General features: G+C 46.2%; 1 long non-coding RNA gene, 1 other non-coding gene and 2 pseudogenes across 2 annotated transcripts; all 4 read left to right on the top strand.

Moving 5' to 3' along the window:
* Positions 1-777: 777 nt before the first annotated feature.
* LOC146720083 (uncharacterized) lies at positions 778-1,764 on the top strand. Its single transcript, XR_014926224.1, has 4 exons — positions 778-915; positions 999-1,191; positions 1,283-1,494; positions 1,643-1,764. It is a non-coding gene; the product is annotated as an uncharacterized LOC146720083 (long non-coding RNA).
* A 15,121-nt stretch (positions 1,765-16,885) lies between these two features.
* LOC146720084 (small subunit ribosomal RNA) lies at positions 16,886-17,611 on the top strand (annotated as a pseudogene; the record flags this gene model as incomplete).
* An 808-nt stretch (positions 17,612-18,419) lies between these two features.
* On the top strand, positions 18,420-18,574 carry LOC146720085 (5.8S ribosomal RNA). The gene has a single exon (XR_014926225.1). It is a non-coding gene; the product is annotated as a 5.8S ribosomal RNA (ribosomal RNA).
* Positions 18,575-19,615: 1,041 nt separating this feature from the next.
* Positions 19,616-20,103, top strand: part of LOC146720086 (large subunit ribosomal RNA) — a 4,619-nt pseudogene continuing 4,131 nt past the window's right edge.

Genomic DNA, 20,103 nt, shown 5'->3' on the forward strand with positions numbered 1-20,103 from the left:
TAAGCTTAATATAAATCATGAATGTTTAGGAAATACAAAAAAATTGTTTTCTTTATTATATATATATTTTTATTATTATTAATAATATATTAATTATAATAAATTAACATTATGTTGCACAACTAAAATTTGATTAATTTTTTTGTTGTTAATCGGCTTCTTTTTTCATTACAAATTTGTCTCGCTTTAAAAAATATTCTTTCACATGGGACCGAAGTTGCAGGGATGCAGAGCCTTTTGAGCATTATTTTATATAAATTTGGGTATAGATTTTTTCTTGCTTCCCACCAAATTAGAGGATCGTTTGTCCTGGTAATGTGGAGTTCGGCCAAATATTTGTCTAACTCTATAATTGCTGCAGTAGAGGGATTGTGCATTCCTTGAAGGTGGCTTATTGTGATATCAAATTCTTCCCAAACTGAGATTGTCGAAGATGTCGTCAAAAGAGGTTGGACTGGTTGGGAATGTTGGGACAAAGGCCCGTATTCATAGTCGAGTCTCAAATTAACACATAAGATGATTATGATCAAGTCTATTTTATTCAATCTAGATCGTCTTAAGATTAATAGATTTCATAATCGTCATAGATTTCATAGCCGTGAAATAAGACAATCTTCGTGAAGAAGTTAATACTCAAGTAAATCTTATTTAATTTGAGACTGACTTGATGAAGACATACTTAAGCCTGTGCTTATTTTCGCGCGCGCGAATCGGCTATTTTCGTAATATTACTATTATTCCTCCAATAGGAACATAGCATTTCCTCCAATAGGAACATTGCATTGGAGACACATATGATACATGCAGACATACAATATACGTATTCTTGTGTGCTGTTATCTTGCGTTCGTACGGATGTGTTTCATCGCTTCAATTTTCAATCTTCATTGAAAAAAATCATCGAGAAATATACAGGTTTGAAATATTTGTAATTAATGAACGACGATATTTGAAGTAAAATTAAACTTTAGTAGATATTAAATATATATTTTTTACAGAATGTCTTGCAAAGAGAAGCCTACAAGCAAAAACAAACACTATTCATTGATGGAAAGGAAATTATTCTTACAAATACTAGAAAAACATGTAATAGAAATAAAAAAAAGCGACGGCACAACATTAAAAGATAAAGACCTTGCATGGAGTGAAGTATGTAAAGAATACAATCAATCGGCACTAATCTCTCAAGAAGTAAGAACTTTATATTTTTGATTATGCGAAGGGCCTAATATAGCAGATAATAATATACGCTTTATTATATTACACAATATTTTGATTATAGAGAACTTCAACAATTGAAAAAATTGTGGCCAAATCTAAAGCAGTCGCAGAGAGATGTATTAACTAAAGAAAAACAATCGCGTTTAGCAACTGGTGGAGGACCAGAAGAAACTGAAGCAAAAATTGATCCTGATGTACTTAATATAGCACCACATCTAATATAAAATGCACCAGTATTATTTACATCAAATATGACAGATTTAGAGATTGAAGGTACATCTACAATTAACTATTATTAACCTAATTTAATGTCACCTCTGAATTTTTTGCAATATAATTATTGAATATTTTCTAATATTAATGTTTTATTCTTATTGCTTCTTGTTTTTATTTTTATTTTATTAACTTCTATTTATTTCAGAAAAGCGTGAACTTACATTTGACATAGTATCTACAAATGAAAATTTACAATAAATACATTAGACCCCACAAACAATAATGAAGATCTTATAAGTGATGAGAGCGACAAAAAAAATATTGATTCACAAGGTATTTATTATTAATCATATTAATAATAATAATATTATGTCCACTATATTGATCTGTAAAATAAATTAAAAAAAAACATGCTATCTTAATTTTTTGTAAAAGATATATATCATTTTAATACATTATTTATTGAAGATATTTTTCATTTTACTTCTATTTTATAAATTTTTACTTTTATTTCATTAATTTATATTTGTATTTCAGATAAATGCAAGATTGAATTCAATACATCTACTAATGATATTATTTTAACATCAGATAGTGAAAACAAAGATTATTTTAAAAATAATGAGATCGGGCAAAAAATTATTGATATACATAATTTAAAGAGATATAATAAACAATCAATACATTCTAGTACTACAGATACACAAAGGAAAAAAGAAAATGCATCAGGATGATCGTTACTCAATGCGAAGAGTTATTGCAAATAATTGCACCTAGAATAACCCGGCAATATGTTCGTAAGCTAATTGAGACAAAACAGCGATTAATAATATGTTTAAGGTAATATGGTAAGTTAATTTATCTCTTATATCTATGTAGTTATAGCAACTGAGGAAATTGATAATAATTTTTAATATTTCAGATATTTAGCCAGTAGTGGTAGTATGATATCTTTGCCACACTAGTATTCAGTGAGTCAAACATTAGTCACGCAAATTATTCCTAAAACATGCAATTATTCTGCAATTTCTGGACCTTTCCTTTACTTCTCTTGGAATTATATAGCCAGACTCTCTCTCCTCGAAATGAATTGTTCTAACTTTCCTATCATATCTGGCTTTCATTTGCGAAGACTTTAAAGCCATACGTTCCCTAACACAAGAACGAATTTCTTCTAATTTTTCCTTTAAATTATCCACAAAATTCTCTGAAGGCAATTTCTCTTCATCAAATTTAGAATTTTCTTGTAACAAGTTTACTGGTAGCCTAAGTTCTCGAGCGAAGTACAACTCGGCAGGAGTCACTCTTGTAGTCTCATGTTTGGCGATCTATATGCCAAGAGAAACATAGGAATCTATTCATCCCAATGTTTCTGATTTTCAGAAATGTATTTCGCCAAGTAATTGATAATTGTGTGATGTTGACGTTCCACCTGGCCATCTGATTGAGGATGAAGAGCAGTAGTCCTTGTTTTTTTTATTTCAAGAAGTCGCATTAATTCTCCAAATAACTGAGACTCGAAATTCTTTCCCTGATCTGTGAATTTCAATAGGCACTCCATGCCTTCAAACAAACTGACTCACAAAAATTTCAGCCACAGTCTTGGCTCTAATATTTTTGACAGGGAAATCTTCCACCCATTTTGTGAAACAATCTACCATTACAAGAAGATACTTATTCCCTGACTTAGTCAACCGAAGAGGACCAAGGATATCCATTTGCACCCTTTCTAATGGAGCTTCGACGTTATAAAAATGGGTACTTCCTTTTTCCGAAATATTTCTATCCAATTTGGAACGTTCTACACGGATTTTCTCAAGAGTTGGATAAATACTAATAAGAGGAATATAAATGCGAAGTTACAATTAATATTTTTGTTGCATTATATTTGCGTTAAAGTCTGAAGAGGATCTAAGTTGGGGTCGAAACGTAAATGTTTTTAATGGCGACTTTTAAGGAATTATATTTGACAACGTTGCAAGCTATGCGCTTACGTCGCACTTCAGTTCATCATGTACGGTTTAGTATCAACTATTTAATATGTTTAAAAAAAAGAAAGATAATTCAAATATATATATATATGTATATATAAATGCAAAAAATATAAATAAAATATAAAGATCAGGCTTTAGGGAAAAATTCTTATGCGAAACGACATTACAAAGCACGTTTATCGAATCGGAGAGAAAATATGGATAATAGCGAAATGATAGAAGTGGTATTTTTAGATTTTAAAAGAGCGTTTGAAACAGTTAATAAAAAATTGTTATTAAGAAAGTTAGATAAATATGGAGTGGCAGGTACAGCGTATAAATGGTTTGTGACGTATCTAACTAATAGAAAACAACAAGTTAAGCTAGGAAGTACTATATCGATGATAAAAAATACAATTTACGGAGTTCCTCAGGGATCCGTGCTAGGACCACTGCTATTTATTTCGTATATAAATGATATTGTAAATAGTTAAGATATTGTTCATGTAAATTATTTGCGGATGACACAATAATATATGTAAATAATAGGGACTCGAGTAAAATTGAATGTAAAATAAACTATGATTAAACTCAGAGCTCGGCAAGAAATGCACATTTCGCCCGATTTTCAATTGACTCCGCCCAGCGCTCTTCCCTTACCTCGATGTCCCGCGCGCAGCCTACGAGCCGCGCGAGACTCAGGACCGTGTCACCTCGCGACTCGCGACCGTATCGTGTCACCGGACCTCGCATACATATTTTTAATAGCTTTTTACATCACCCAGGGGGTACTATATTATCGACGCGTTTTTTTTTAAGTGGTTTCCCCATTAGGCCTAATCCACTGATTACTGAGACGACCTTTTAATAGCTTTAATTAATTTAAAAAAAGCAGAATTTTAAATATTAAGTGAAATAAAAAATACTCACATTCAGATTCACGACTTTCGGGCTTTTTTACAAGCGACAGCAGGAACGTCGATCTGCATATTGCACGTAGCAAGACGCATAAGACGCGGTAAAGAATTGTCGCTTAAACAAAAACGTTTTTCATTTTTAATAAACTTCATTTTCGAGAAAGAAGTCTCACATAAATATGTGGATCCGAACATAGAATAAATTCGGAGTCCGAAATCTTGAAGCTTGGAGTAGGTTGATTTTGATAAAACGTTATAAAATTCTGCACCGGTTTCTTGAACCGTTTTCAGAGAAATATCATTTTGTAGGTCACATAATTCATCCCGTAAATTAATCTGCTGTTCTGCGATTGGCGCTGTAAGAGGATTCTCGAAAAGAATTAATTCTGTTCGAAGTTTTTTGAAGCAGGTGAAACGCGTATCGAATTCTTCTATAACAGAATCTACGAAATGAATATTTTCTTTGAAATTACAGCTACTGCCGTGTTCTTCGAAAAGAATCTGGCAAGAAGGAAAATAATGAAAAATGTTGTTATTTAAATCAGATTTAAATAACTGTAATTTGCTTCGGAAAGAATCAACATGACTAACTAATTGGGAAATATTTTGAGTTGGTTTTTGCAGCTTTAAATTAAGAAGCCTAAGTTGATTAGTCATGTCAGTAATGAAGGCAAGTTCGGAAAGAAATGTTATATTTTCTAAAAGAGATATATATTCCTGAAATTTTGGATTGTTTTTTTCTTGAATGAAAAGGAGGATCTCTTTTCTTATTGAAAAAAATATTTCCAAACATTTTGCAGCACTAAGCCAACGTACTGGACAATGAAGTGGGACATCTGTGTGGATAGCATTATGTTCATGGAGAAATGATTGAAATTTCCGATGACTAAGGAAGTTCTGTCCACCTTTAATTATATTTATGATTTTAGTTACAGTTTCCATAGCTGTTGATTCAACCATTCGGTCTTGCGACACCGACTCGTGGCAATGCTGTGCTCGTAATAAATAAGTGTGCGTTAATTTTGCGCGCGTTCGGCGACGAACGAGAAGAGCCGCACCGTAATCCCCGGCGAAGAGGAATACGAGACGACGCGAGAGTCGAACGTACGTTCTCGCGAGACACGCAACCTCCAAGCATGAGAAGACTTGGCGGCGGCGCGTTCTGCGACGATCGTATATTATTTTATATATTCGTGGTTTCCAAATCAAACATTTTATATAAATGTTCTCTCCGTGTCAGAGTCGCGACTCGACAAAATCCGTTCTCGACCCGTTCGGGCGATTCTTCGTTTGTCAACGTCGAGAGCGCGACACGTACAATATTAATCTCTCCTACCTCTTATAGTACCCAACCGACCGGCCAAGCGGTCGGCGACGGTACGGAGAGCGGTCGAAACACGCCGGAGTGGCGAGAGACTCGAGAAAGTACGTTTACGACTCGTCCGGACTCGCTCGACTCGTTCGACGCGCCGAGCGCGACGTATCTCTTATAGTACCCAACCGGCCGGCCAGGCGGTCGGCGACGCACGGTCCTACGCACGGCCGTATGCGAGCGCGAGCGCCGAAAGGCGCGTTCAATCGAGACATTGTCGCGGAGAGCGAACGATCGAAAAGTCCTATTGTACGATAAAATATTATCACGATAGCCGTATGGCGAATGTCAAACAACGATAATTAGCATTAATTAAGAAGGAAACAAACGAAATGCCGGGACAATAAGGTATAAGCACCGACGGTACCTCCGGGCCGGGCGGCACCTCCGGGTCGGGCGGCACCTCCGGGCCGGGCGACACCTCCGGGAACTACGGCCGACCGGCGACACCTCCGGGACGGGCGGCACCTCCGGACGACCGAATGATCTCTCGAAGTCAGACGACCGCCGGCGGTACCTCCGGAACACTTAACGACGATTTACGGCGCCGCAACGAGGAGAGCTACGTAAAAACGTTTCGGACGAAAGTTACTTACTATTTGGCGCTCGCTCGAGATGAGGGCGCTGTCCGATTACTAACTCGAAACGTGTCTCAAACCCACGTGTCGGAGACATATATTTCGAATTATTACGGATGATACGCAACACGCAAGCTGCGGTGACCGCGATTACGGTACGGAACACTCGCCCGATGCGAAATCACGCGCGCGGCAACCGAGACGGCTCGTTACGGGCGTGATTATACGTGCGTCACCACATAACGGCCTGGCGTCAACTTGGGGACGGACGGCACCTCCGGGACGGGCGACACCTCCGGACGACCGAATGATTTCACCAAGTCCGTCGCCCGCCGGCGGTACCTCCGGGGCACTTGACGGCGAGTAGCGCCGCTACGAGGATATAATACTACGATACGGAAATACGTTTCGGACAAAGGTTTCGTACTTTTCGACGCTCCGCACGACCGCGCAACACGATTATTACGATATCTGCTAATTTCCGGCTACCACTCGTCGGATGCACAATCTTCGAGATTCTACGACCGATACGTGGACGAATGCAGGCAGGATGCCGATAAGCGAAGCCGGAGTGTTTGCACGAATAAACTTTCCGATGCGTCCTCATTTAATTAATCTCATTTAGCTCGCTCGTTAGCGGTACAAGCGAGAACTCGGGAACAGGCGCAAGTTCGCTCGCGGCGCGTTGCTCTCGCCGGCTAGCGAGAAATTTTTCCAGGCCCGATAGCGGCGTGTTGCCTTGGTTAGCGGGCGACACCTCCGGCCGCAACCGTTGCCCGTACCAAAGTCTGATCGCGGCGTGTTGCTTTTGTAAGCGGGCGACACCTCCGGCGGCACGCGCCGCCCGTGCCCCATCTCAGTTCTATTAAACATATTATTCATATAAATTTATTTAACCATTAGATGGTCTCTCCCTTCCGAAGGAAGAATCAAATTGATCGCGACGAGCAACGTCTCCACAGACTACGCGAACGTAGGACAAGAAGAGTCTTAAATTTACATGTCCAAATATTTCCTACGCGAGTAATCGTTCGATCCCCTTCTCCAGACGTTCATTCGCCTATAAATAACCTTTCGCCCTACATTGATTATTCTCACCCGCAATTTCCGGAGCCCTCGCCGTTAGAATCAAATACGTTAATAACGAACCCTAATCATCAATTCTTACCCGATCCTGAATATTATATCCCGGATCAAAATCTACCAATCACATCGCCAGATTACGACCCCCTTTTACAATTTAACAACGAACAAACCTTTCACATTCTCAACGAGGACACCGCGAATCTCACTCACGAGGTCGATAACGTCATCCCCGAGGAAGCGCAAGATAACTTACTTCTTTTATAACTTACCTCAACCAGCCTAACAATCCGGAACTGGAGCTCAGTCATATTGTAACTCAATTTCAAGCTCCCCACGAACCACGTCAGGACCAATAAACTTTATATCGACGTAAAGGTTTTATAAATGAATAAATGACATTATATTTGTAAAATATCTTTATTTATCGACCCGACCCGTCGGTTTCCTTCTCCGTCCGATACTCTCAATCGAATCTCAAGCTCTCGGCTTCCCTGGGTATAGCCGGCCTAGCAGGTTGCCCATAAAACAAATAGAGAGCAGCTTCTTAAACGTCCACCGAGGTAGACGCGAGAGAAGACCGTCTTGCGCAGAAGGTAGTTTATCGCTAGATGAATTATTAGACGTAACACTAGACATCGACCAGGGATCTTTGCGGTATCATCGCTCCCCCCCACGGTGAAATAAGGTGTGGTGTCCACCTTCACCTTCTTGTCTCTGCCGGACGCCACCATGGACAGCACTCCGGTCTTTCTCGCGTTGATCTCGAGCCCATTTCGCATAAAGGCGTCATGAAGCCGTGTTCTCCTGCAGACCATCTTTGGTAGAGACCAGGAGCTCAATGTCGTCTGCGTAGCCCAGCGCATTGATAAGCCGGCCACCCAACCGATAGCCAACGTCCTCCGAGAGAATTCCTAGTGCTCTATCTACGACCAGATTGAACAGCAGGGGCGACAACGGATCACCCTGTCTCACGCCACGGCCAATCATGATGACCGACACTTCCTCAGCGCTGACCCCCTGCAACTCGGTCAGCGCATTCGAATAGACAGCCCTTACGTACTCTCTAAACTCCCGAGGGAGCCCCAGCTCATCGAGAGTCGTATGAATAGCAGCGTGCGCAACCGTATCGAAAGCTTTCGACAGATCAACGCACGCCACATGCAGAGAACGACAACGCCTCCGGGCGTCCCAAAGCACGGATGAAAGGACTGTGACGTTCTCACATACCCCGTCCACCGGCCGGAACCCCCTTTGGCGCTTGTCGAAGATGTCGAGGGCTGTCAATCTCTTTGCCAATATCTTGTGGAAGTGTCTTGTTATAACGGATCTTATGCTGAGAGGACGGTACTCCGTCGGACCTGGCCGATCGGACATACCCCCCTTCTCAAGGAATACCGTTCTGGTTGTGGCGATTGACCAGGGGATCGTCTCTGCCAGGAGCAGCAGATTGAACAGAAGCGCACGAAGAATCGCAGAAACAGCGTTCCACATCCTCGACGTAATCTAGTCCATCCGGGCGCAGTGCCAGTCCTTACGGAAATCCTGTTTACCTCTGCAGGTGTTATAGGATCCCAGAGCAAGGTCTTATCCGCCACAGGAACTGGATCCGTGGCAGCGCCATCGCCGAGACCTTCGAGGTGAATCCCTCTCAAACTTGACGTACGGCCCCGGCCAGCACTCGCAGCCTGTGCCGCTTCCCCAAACGACTCACGCAAGTCCGTCATGTCTCCATCCGCACCGCTGGAGGCCTCCATAATGGGGCGCCAGCAGTTAAAGAATTTGACAGCAGACGGCCTCTCGCGCACCGAGTCGCCCTCGAGGATACGCGACAAACAGGACTTCTTGTTCTTCTTGTAGAGGGATTGCACAATTGCATACTCCCTCTTTCTCCTCTGCTCCCTGCTCTCTCGCTTGACTGGAGGACAGTGCTTCTTTGCCGAAACGCGTTGCGGAGGGCGCACTTGTAGCGGCCGAGGAAAGATCATGCCCAGCCATCTCTTGATAGCCAAGACGTCGACCCTCCCCGCCGTCAGAGCATCTCTTGCCGTGCCAGCAAGAGTATCAGCCTCGTAGCTACGGAACGCCGCACTCTGCTCTACGAGTGATTGTATCTTGTCCCGCAGCCTCTAAGAACTTTGTTCAGGGGAAGGCTGATGTGCGCTTTGATCGTCAGTACTAGCCTCAGTGGCCGCAGGAATGGTGTCGGCTCGTGTCATCACCGCACCATCCCTATTGCCCTCATCGATCACAATCGCGCGACGCGATTGGATCTCTTGGCAGAAGTCTCTAACCATCACTCGGTAAGGCTCCTGTTGCCGTTTACCCTTGATGGCTTCGAGACTCCTATTGTGGAACCTTGTCTCCAGATACTGGTTAATGAAAAGCTCCCCGGCTAAGGTGCCTTCAGCCTCAGCGCGTGCCATGAGTCTAGTTTCCTCAACTGACCATCTGGCCTTTACGCGGTCAACATTGATAGCACTGTTGGCTTGTAGTGGGTGAGCACGTACTTTGTGGACACCAAAACCACGCATGTTCCGGAACCTCGCCGAACACTGCTCACAGCTGACCATTTCCTCCTCTAGGCTGTCCACTTCAGCCTGGCTGGTCCTTATAGTGGTTTGCGACGGACCAGCTGCGACCCCGTCAGGGTTCTCCGCACCTCTCGCGCTCTCACTCAAGCGAGCACTCGCACGCAGTCCCCGGGCCATCCGAGAACCCGGGACAGTATTCTCATTCAAATTTCTCTCCATAATTAACTGCGTGTAGGGGGCAAACGGATTGACAACCGAGAGCCCCCCAAGAAACCCCGGTCTTTCTTAGCCCCACAACTCACCATGACCGTAGGCGCATGGGCCGAAGCCCTTAGGGGCGCACTTCGCTGTACACTCTCTTAGTCGACACCTACCGAGTTTAAACTTTCAAAGTAGGCCGTTTCCGGGAGCACCACGAGGAGGTGGAGGTACAACTTGGACGTGAGAGGCTGAAGGTCCTTACTAGAGGACTTCGTTGGCGCATCACGAACCAACCACGACTCTCTCTAAGTACCATCGCAGCGTGTTGCTTTGAAAACCGAGAGAGTCATAGTTACTCCCACACAATCCTTTTTGTATTCTTCTATTTCGATTGGATCCGGATCGTCACAGTTTTTAAGTATGAAATCTTCTTTGAGATCTTCAAACTTATATTCCCTGTCTACGTCATAAATTATAAGAGTAGGATTTATTTTCCTTGGCTCCTCTACTTTCAATTTCTTTGTTGTTAGGTTTATTCTTTTCACAAAGTCCCCGTCTCTTTCATCCACCTCCACCACTGCTCCTTTTCCTCTCATTTGCCTTATTGCCTTTATCCTCAGCCTTTTATTTGTATTTGTCAGTTCCTTTATAACCTCCTTCTTTATTTCACTATTCGTTCTCGCATCTTCGTCTTCTTTTATAGGTTTAATTAGTACTACTTTGTGCGTAGTATCTGACCTCCTTTCTTTTTCTTTTACAGCACCTGTAGCAGTCCTTGGAGTTCCTGCCGTAACATTGGCATAGGAGAGTCCTTTAGGCCTCAAGTCAGCAACAGCTTGGTAAGCAGCTTTCCATTTTTCTTTTTCTAAAACTACATTATGTAGTCTATTTTCTAGTACTGCCCATTTGGACAATATGTATTTTATTGCAGATTTTGTTATTTTGTTGTTATCATTAAACATGAATGTCTCGAGCTGTTCCTTTGTCTCCATCATCTCCTCTACTTCATTTACTCCTGTGCTCTGTTCTAATTTTTCATATCCATCCCTCTCATTTTCAGAATCACTCAGCCTTGTGTTCCTTTCATGCGTCTCTTCAGTGTCTTTTTGAGTACTACCCGAAGGAGGTGGTGATCTACTTACAGATCCCCTTCGCGCAAACATCAATTCTCTTTTTCTCTCTTTTTCGGCGTTCAGAGTTTCGGTTACTTTCGTGCCAGCATTAGTCGTTACCAAAGTATCAGCCAAGTTTTTGTGTTTTTGTTTGAGTTTTGTTCTTTCCATGTATATCAAACGAGTATGGCAGGAAAAAAAATGTCCACTCAGGCAGAGCCTCCATCACCTGGGTAAGGCGACTTATATACCACAGAGGTTGCGCCAGGTGCCCCTGGGGGATCGTTTGCGGTCGCGCAACTTAACCTCCCCGCGGCCATGCAGCCCCAGACACGATGCCTCCCATCCTGGCTTGAAAGGGACCTCGGGGCCCCGGGTGCGTCATGCCCGTACTACTGTCGAATCGTCAGTAGCCTCCTGGGGAAAGTAGATAGAAACAGATGTCCGTGGTTGATTTAACGTGCGGTACCTGCTCAGAGAGCTTAATCACACGACCCCCATGGGTGCGGAATTGGGATAAGCCCAATCAGCTCGTTCCAGAAGGCCAGGAACTACCAGTAGCGCCTCCGAGTTTGTAGGACTCTTCGGCAACCCACCGGTTGGGGCGAGCGCCTGTCCAACGCTCTACCAGCTGTGCAGGACTGGTGCCCGAGCAGATACGCTGCTCACCCGTCGAGGTTCCGAGAGCCCCTAACCAGCATGCGGCTACAACCACTACCCCCACGAGTCCGACCTCAATTGCCGGGACGAGGGACGAATCCCCCTGGGCAACCCGACTCCCGTGGTACCAGTCAAGATCACTGGTTGGATCTTCGTGGCCAAGACCACTCCCAGCTTTCGGAGGCCTACACCTCCCAGGCAGTGGTCGGCCTATGTTCCTCGGGAACATCGGCTTCTCTTATCCTCCTTTCAGCATCCTTCTCTGAAATACAATCTTCGCATACGCACCAACACTTTCATACCTTTCCTTACATTCCAACATGCGACTCACATCCACACTGCCATTCTCTCGCACAATCACACCCCACTCACTCAGGTTCCTCACTTCACCATACATTGGACACTCAACTAACACATGCTTTTAATTCTCTCTCTCCGCTCCGCATGCACAGCTCTCACTCTCAGACAGACCACGCTTATACAGGAATTCATTCAAACTTCCATGCCCTGTCAGGATATAGCCCAGGCTCAAGCTAGGCTCGAACTCTCGGCACTCACCCGCGAACCTTACATTCTTTATAAATTCATACGTCACTCTTCCTTTCTCGCACTTATTCCATCTATTCTGCCACATCTCATACAGCCTTTCACTCACCAATTCCATACATCCTTCCACACCTCTCTCACGCAAGTCACTATCATTCACTACATCATACTCACTCATACTAATTCCCTTTCTCACCTTATACAACACTCCTCTTCTCACGCACTCCAGGTCCAACGGCAAGCCACCCATAAAGACTTGCATGGCCGCCGTGGAGACCGTTCTACATACATTCAGACACGCACTCAACACCACTCGCTGGCACCTATTTATGAGCTCCCTCGCATATTCAAATCTCATCACTCCATACCATACACTCGCTCCATACATCACACACGACATGAACAGACCTTTATACAACACAGTCACAGCTTTCTTTCGCAAACCCCACTCACTTCTCAACACGCGTCTTAATTTTCCCACCACATTCATACATTTCTTTCTCAGACACTCCAGATGCAACCTGTAGTTCATCCTTTTACTCACACAAACACCCAGATATTTCACGCTCCTCGCATACCTCACGCATCTATCATTCACTCGTACATTGGAGGCCTCGTCCCAGCCATACTACCTTTCATCAACATCATCACAGTCTTGTTCTCAGACACACTCACACCTACTTTCACTCCCCATTCGTACACCATTCTCATCCACTCAGTACCCTTTCTCTCCAACTCCGCTCGGCTCTGTCCTTCCACGACCAACAACAAGTCATCCGCGTACGCAACCACTTTACATTCACTCTCACGCAGCCGCCACAACAGTTCATCCATCATTAGGTTCCATATAAATGGATCACAGATGGAGCCCTGCGGGCAGCCACGCTTTACGTCTTTCCACACTGTGTCACACGCACCCATCATGCATACACGCCTGCCGCTAAAATAGCTCTTTTATAATTCAATTTCTTCACATTCAACCTCACGCAATTTCTCGATCACACATTCCCACTCTAGGTTATCAAACGCTCCTTTGAAGTCCACGAACACTCCTAACACATACTTTCTCTCCGACCCATTCACCCAGTCATGCACTCGATTCCATGCATCCTCGGTCGACCGATTTCTTACGAATCCGTACTGGGCGTCACACATTCTTCCACACATCGTTCGCTCGAGTCTTCCAACCATCATTCGCTCCAACACTTTCCCCAGCACGGACAGCAGTCAAATGGGCCTATAAAACCCAGGGTCCGACCTAGGTTTATCGGGGGACTTCAATAACACTACCACCCGCGCAGTCTTCCACGCCGGGGGGAAACACGCTGTATTCAGACATACATCATACATTCTTTTCATCCATACCGGGACAGCACGCCAAATCGCTCGCAACATCTCAGCACTCACACCATCCATACCAGGTGCCTTACCCACTTTCATCGATCTCACTGCCAAATCCACTTCGCTCCATTCAAACTGCTTTTCTTCCTCCCTCACGTCTCCCCTGGCGTCTATCGCCACGTTCGTCCTTGCTGCCGGGAAGAATCTCTTCATTAGCTCATCCGCGTTTTCTTTCCATGTACTCGTCACTTTATCACCCTCTTTTATGCCACTTAATCTTACCCTATCACGCTTTCCCATGCACACCTTATATACATCGCTCCATGGATCCCTCTTTCCAGTCACGCACACAAATCGCTTCCAATTCTCCTCTTTCACTTTTCGCATTTCCTCCTTATATTCCCCCAAAACATACTTATATTCATTCATTCTTTCTTCCACTCTGCTTCCATTCCTCTTTCTCGCACGCTGGTAGGCACGTCTGCTCCTTCCTACAGCCTTCTTCAGTTTCTCAAGCTCATCCGTCCACCACACAAGCTTCCTAGCATACACCTCTTCATCCATCGATCATTCGCACTATGGATCCATTTCATCATTCGCTCTACACAGCTCTGCGCATCCGCTTCGTCTATGGCGCTCGCTGCATCCTCTAACGCACTCTCTCGCATATCACACATATATCCTTCCCAGTCTACGTCCTTGCACACCCATCTACGCATGCCCTCATTCGTACCTACATTCTCTCTGTGTACCATCCGTATTAACAATACGTTATGGTCACTCACTCCCCAGTCGGGCTTTACTTCCCACTCATACCGGCACCCTCCATTCACGCCGTTCACGAAAGTGACATCGATGTCACTCTCCCCATTCGGCCCGCTGAACGAGTAAAACTCGCTTGGCTCATTCAACAACATTCATCCCGCTCGCAATCATCCATTCCTCAATCACTCTACCACGCGCTTCACTCTCTCTGCTGCCTCCACCCTTGCTATACCACAAGGGAGAGACGGCATTCGCATCCATACCTATCAGCAGACGCTTTCTCCCGGCCGTCTCACATACTCTGTCCATGTACGCCAAGTACGGCTCGATACACTTACCATACTGGCAATACATGGACACCACATACATTTCGCCAAAGTCCCCCTTCAACCACACACTCACTCCAAGCTTATTCGTACACTCTCTCACGCACATCACGTCTAATCTAGAGTCATTTACCACCACTGCTGCTTTCACCGTCCCACTTTCGCACACAATCACATCCATACCTATGGGCAAGCCCACCACACGTCCATGCCTTTCATACGGTTCTTGCAGCAGTGCTACACTCACTCGACGTTCGCGCATCATCTCACCCAGATCACACATAACCGCATACGCTCTCTGGCAGTTATACTGCACCACATTCACGCACCATTCATTCGTCATTTATTCTCGCTTTCTCTCTCTCTAACGCTCTCACTTATTCCGGACACACTTCGGACAGAACCGAGTGATCACATTTGCTCCCTTTCAGCTTACAGTTTCTACACACACTTTCCTTTTTACAATCTCTCATCATGTGTCCTACACATCCACATTTTTGGCACAGTCTTTCCTTTTCGGTGCATTGCCGCATCATGTGCCCAAATGCGAAGCACTTGTGGCACCTCAGCACACTGAAAAACTCTTTCACCCTAAAGGCCTTTAAATGCACAAACACTCGTCCGTTACTACAGAACACATTTCTTATTGCACTCGTAACTTCTAATATCACATTTCCGCAGGTTGCATCTTTCTTCGCATTCCTACTCACAACACGCACACGTTCCATAAATACTCTCTCATCCACTCGCCCTTTCAAGCTCCTCTCATACATTTCTCTCATTAACACTACTCGCCATATCATTCGGCTCATCGTACAAGATGATCTTTGGGCCTATCTTGCGAGGCAGCTCAACCTTTAGGCCAGCATTCTTAAACTGACCACACTCTCTTATTCTTTTCAACTCACTCTCGCTCATCGTCTCAATCGTTACACCTCCATTCCTCACTTTCCTCACCGCTTTCACACGCACATTCAGTGACTTGCTCACATGCTTCATCATTCTCTCCTTTACTTTCTCACTTGTCACACTCGCACTTGCATCATCCGCTCTCACTATTACCGCATAACTCTTCTCTTTCGTTTTCACTCGTTTTCACATTCACTTCCTGTACCTTTTCAATCACGCTCTTTTCAACATTTTTCGCACTCACGCTCGCATAGCTCATTCCACTTCCGCCGTAGGCTAAATCCCGACTCGCTCGACGCATACACTCATCCAGTTTCCCCTGTATTCTCTCATTTTTGCACAACATTTTTATTATTTGTTCCTCATATTCTCCCACAATGTCCAGTATTTTCTCACTCGCACTCTTTGAAATTTTGTTCGTCTCCGTAAACAGGAATTTACGGAGTCTCGCACCAATTACTCTCATACACGCTATCTTACTCACTTCCGCAACGCTCTCATTCTCTCCCTCATTCATTAATCAAGAACGAAAGTTAGAGGTTCGAAGGCGATCAGATACCGCCCTAGTTCTAACCATAAACGATGCCAGCTAGCGATCCGCCGAAGTTCCTCCGATGAGGAACGGGTAACGGGGAATCAGGGTTCGATTCCGGAGAGGGAGCCTGAGAAACGGCTACCACATCCAAGGAAGGCAGCAGGCGCGCAAATTACCCACTCCCGGCACGGGGAGGTAGTGACGAAAAATAACGATACGGGACTCATCCGAGGCCCGTAATCGGAATGAGTACACTTTAAATCCTTTAACGAGGATCCATTGGAGGGCAAGTCTGGTGCCAGCAGCCGCGGTAATTCCAGCTCCAATAGCGTATATTAAAGTTGTTGCGGTTAAAAAGCTCGTAGTTGATCTGTGTCGCACATCCGTCGGTTCATCACCCCTCGCGTGTTTAACATCGGCGTGATGTGGACGTTCCTACCGGTGGCTTATCCCGCGCGGCGCCCAACTATATTCCCGTTCTCTGTGCTCTTTCACTGTGTCGATGTCGGGCCGTATTTTACTGAACAAATTAAGTGTCTTAAAGCAGGCTACGTGATCGGCGGGCAGCTTCCGGGAAACCAAAGCTTTTGGGTCCGGGGGAAGTATGGTTGCAAAGCTGAACTTAAAGGAATTGACGGAAGGGCACCCCCAGGAGTGGAGCCTGCGGCTTAATTTGACTCAACACGGGAAACTTCACCAGGCCCAGACACCGGAAGGATTGACAGATTGATAGCTCTTTCTTGATTCGGTGGGTGGTGGTGCATGGCCGTTCTAGTTGGTGGAGCGATTTGTCTGGTTATTCCGATAACGAACGAGACTCTAGCCTGCTAAATAGGCGTACCTTATGGTATCGCGAAGGCCCCCGGCTTCGGCTGGCGGGTTTTTACTACCAACGTACAAACAAATCTTCTTAGAGGGACAGGCGGCTTCTAGCCGCACGAGATTGAGCAATAACAGGTCTGTGATGCCCTTAGATGTTCTGGGCCGCACGCGCGCTACACTGAAGGAATCAGCGTGTGTTCCCTGGCCGAAAGGCCCGGGTAACCCGCTGAACCTCCTTCGTGCTAGGGATTGGGGCTTGCAATTGTTCCCCATGAACGAGGAATTCCCAGTAAGCGCGAGTCATAAGCTCGCGTTGATTACGTCCCTGCCCTTTGTACACACCGCCCGTCGCTACTACCGATTGAATGATTTAGTGAGGTCTTCGGACTGGTGCGCGGCAATGTCTCGGCATTGCCGATGTTGCCGGGAAGATGACCAAACTTGATCATTTAGAGGAAGTAAATGTCGTAACAAGGTTTCCGTAGGTGAACCTGCGGAAGGATCATTAACGTTCCGGAGGTCCTGCTCTGCGTCGAGAGTCCTCTCTTTTGGGAGAGACGCGCGCTCGCAGCAGTCGGCGACTGAATGGACGCGCTGAAAAGGCGCTCTCAGAGAAAAAGAAAATAACGGATTTGACGGAATTTGTTGGTTGTGTTTTGATATAACGACGGACGCCGTCGCGCCTCTCTGACCGAAAGTAGTCGGCAAGCAGAGCAGCGCGCCCGGCGGTGTTCGACGACGATTCGGAGCGAGACGCTTCGCGATCACGCTCGTGTGTGTGCCATTCTCCGGCCACACACACACAGAGCGTCGATTCGGCGTTGAGCGCGAACCGGTGGTAACCTATGCCCGCGCACGCGTGTGTGCAGCACCCACGACGTTCGTCGACGCGCGCCCTCCCCGTTGTCGCGGGGCAGCGGTCAGCGTGCCGAGAACACACGGTGTGCGACCGCGAGTGCCGAGCGAGAGGACCCCCATATATTATTATAATATATATATAACACAGAGAAGGGATCGATGATATTTCGACCAATCTGTCAACTGTGTCGGTCCGACGGTTTCTTCAAAGAGCTTCCGCCCCGGCTCTCCCGTTGCGGGAGAGACGCTCCGAACGAGAAACACACAACTCTATCTTTGTGCCGTAGCCTTCCCTGGCGGGAGGCGGCGGTCCGCGCGCGTCCTCGGACGCGCGCGGACAGGCTGATCGAAGAGCCACCACGATTATTCTCTCTCTCTCGTCCGAGAGAAGAGACCACGATGGTTGAACGAGAAGCGCGTTTCTTCGCGAACGCAAAAATTTCGAACGATTACCCTGAACGGTGGATCACTTGGCTCGTGGGTCGATGAAGAACGCAGCTAATTGCGCGTCAACTTGTGAACTGCAGGACACATGAACATCGACATTTCGAACGCACATTGCGGTCCACGGATACAATTCCCGGACCACGCCTGGCTGAGGGTCGTTTTAGTACCCCTAAACTGCTTGCGCCCGAAAAGCGCGCACGGCCACGACGCGGGCGACCAGAGAATGGCGCGCGCGTCGCCTGTGCCCTGTGCAACGCTTACAATGGGCGTACGAGCGATCGTTGGACGTTCGCCCGAGGTGTCTGTGCCGCGCCGACCGGCCGCGGTGCAAATCCTGGCGTCGTCTGAAATGACACACCGAAATAATAATAATAATAATGAGGAGGAGAAGCGCACAAGCGTGTAAAACGTTGGCGAACGCGCGCCCAGAGAATGCTGCGCGAATTAAGAGGGGGAGCGTGTTTGTGTATCCAAGTCGTGTGTGTACGCGAGAGCCGAGGAGAAATGGGATGAGAGTAAGAGCGCGCGCGAAGGGAGCAACAAACGGCCAAAAAAAGGGTCAGGACGGTGAATGGCACCGCTTTCCCTAGAGCGGCGCGTGCGTCGTTGTCTCCCGAAAGTAGGTAGCGCTTGTCTCACCGTCTCTCCTCTCCGTACATCACACAGACTGACCGGACTGCTCTCGCACTCTGTGCCGCGTCTCTCGGTGCGATAGCGCTCGCGCGTCTTATGCCGAGGCGCCCTTGCCCGCACACATAACGGTATTACGGAGAAATATACGGCGCGTCGTCGTCCGGCGGAGAGAGCATTCGTAATCCTTTACCTCTTTACGGAGAAGGGTTTTGAATCGCGAGCCGACCGCGTGTCCGAGTCCACGAAATTTTCGTAAAGCGAAAAAAGGGGACCGGCGCGCCGCGTCGTGTACTCGTCGAATCGATTCCGCCCGAATTTCGTATATAAAAGAGAAGGGAGAGCCGAGAATCTCGAACCCCGCGATATATCGTCTCCATTACCACCAACGAGTGTGTGTGCGGTTAGCGCCCCGGCGATTTGCCTTCTCGCGTATTTCGTGTGCTGCCGCTGCTGCTCTCTCGTTCGACGCTCTCTCTCTCTCTCCCTCTTATTAATATATATTATAGAGGAGAGACGACGATGAGCGACGCGGAGGAGGCAAACGGCTACGAAAACTCACTATGCGACGACCTCAGAGCAGGCGAGATTACCCGCTGAATTTAAGCATATTATTAAGCGGAGGAAAAGAAACTAACCAGGATTTCCTTAGTAGCGGCGAGCGAACAGGAAAGAGCCCAGCACCGAATCCCGCGGTTCCGCCGCAGGGAAATGTGGTGTTTGGGAGGATCCGCTTATCCCGAGGTGCCGCGTCGCGTCCAAGTCCATCTTGAATGGGGCCACTTACCCGTAGAGGGTGCCAGGCCCGTAGCGACCGGTGCGCGCCTCGGGAGGATCTCTCCTTAGAGTCGGGTTGCTTGAGAGTGCAGCTCTAAGTGGGTGGTAAACTCCATCTAAGGCTAAATACGACCACGAGACCGATAGCGAACAAGTACCGTGAGGGAAAGTTGAAAAGAACTTTGAAGAGAGAGTTCAAGAGTACGTGAAACCGTTCAGGGGTAAACCTAAGAAACCCAAAAGATCGAACGGGGAGATTCATCGTCAGCGGCGCTGGCTT

This window comes from Nylanderia fulva, unplaced genomic scaffold (genome assembly GCF_048542155.1).
Source record: "Nylanderia fulva isolate GAGA-0341 unplaced genomic scaffold, ASM4854215v1 Scaffold782, whole genome shotgun sequence".
Lineage (NCBI taxonomy): Eukaryota > Metazoa > Arthropoda > Insecta > Hymenoptera > Formicidae > Nylanderia > Nylanderia fulva.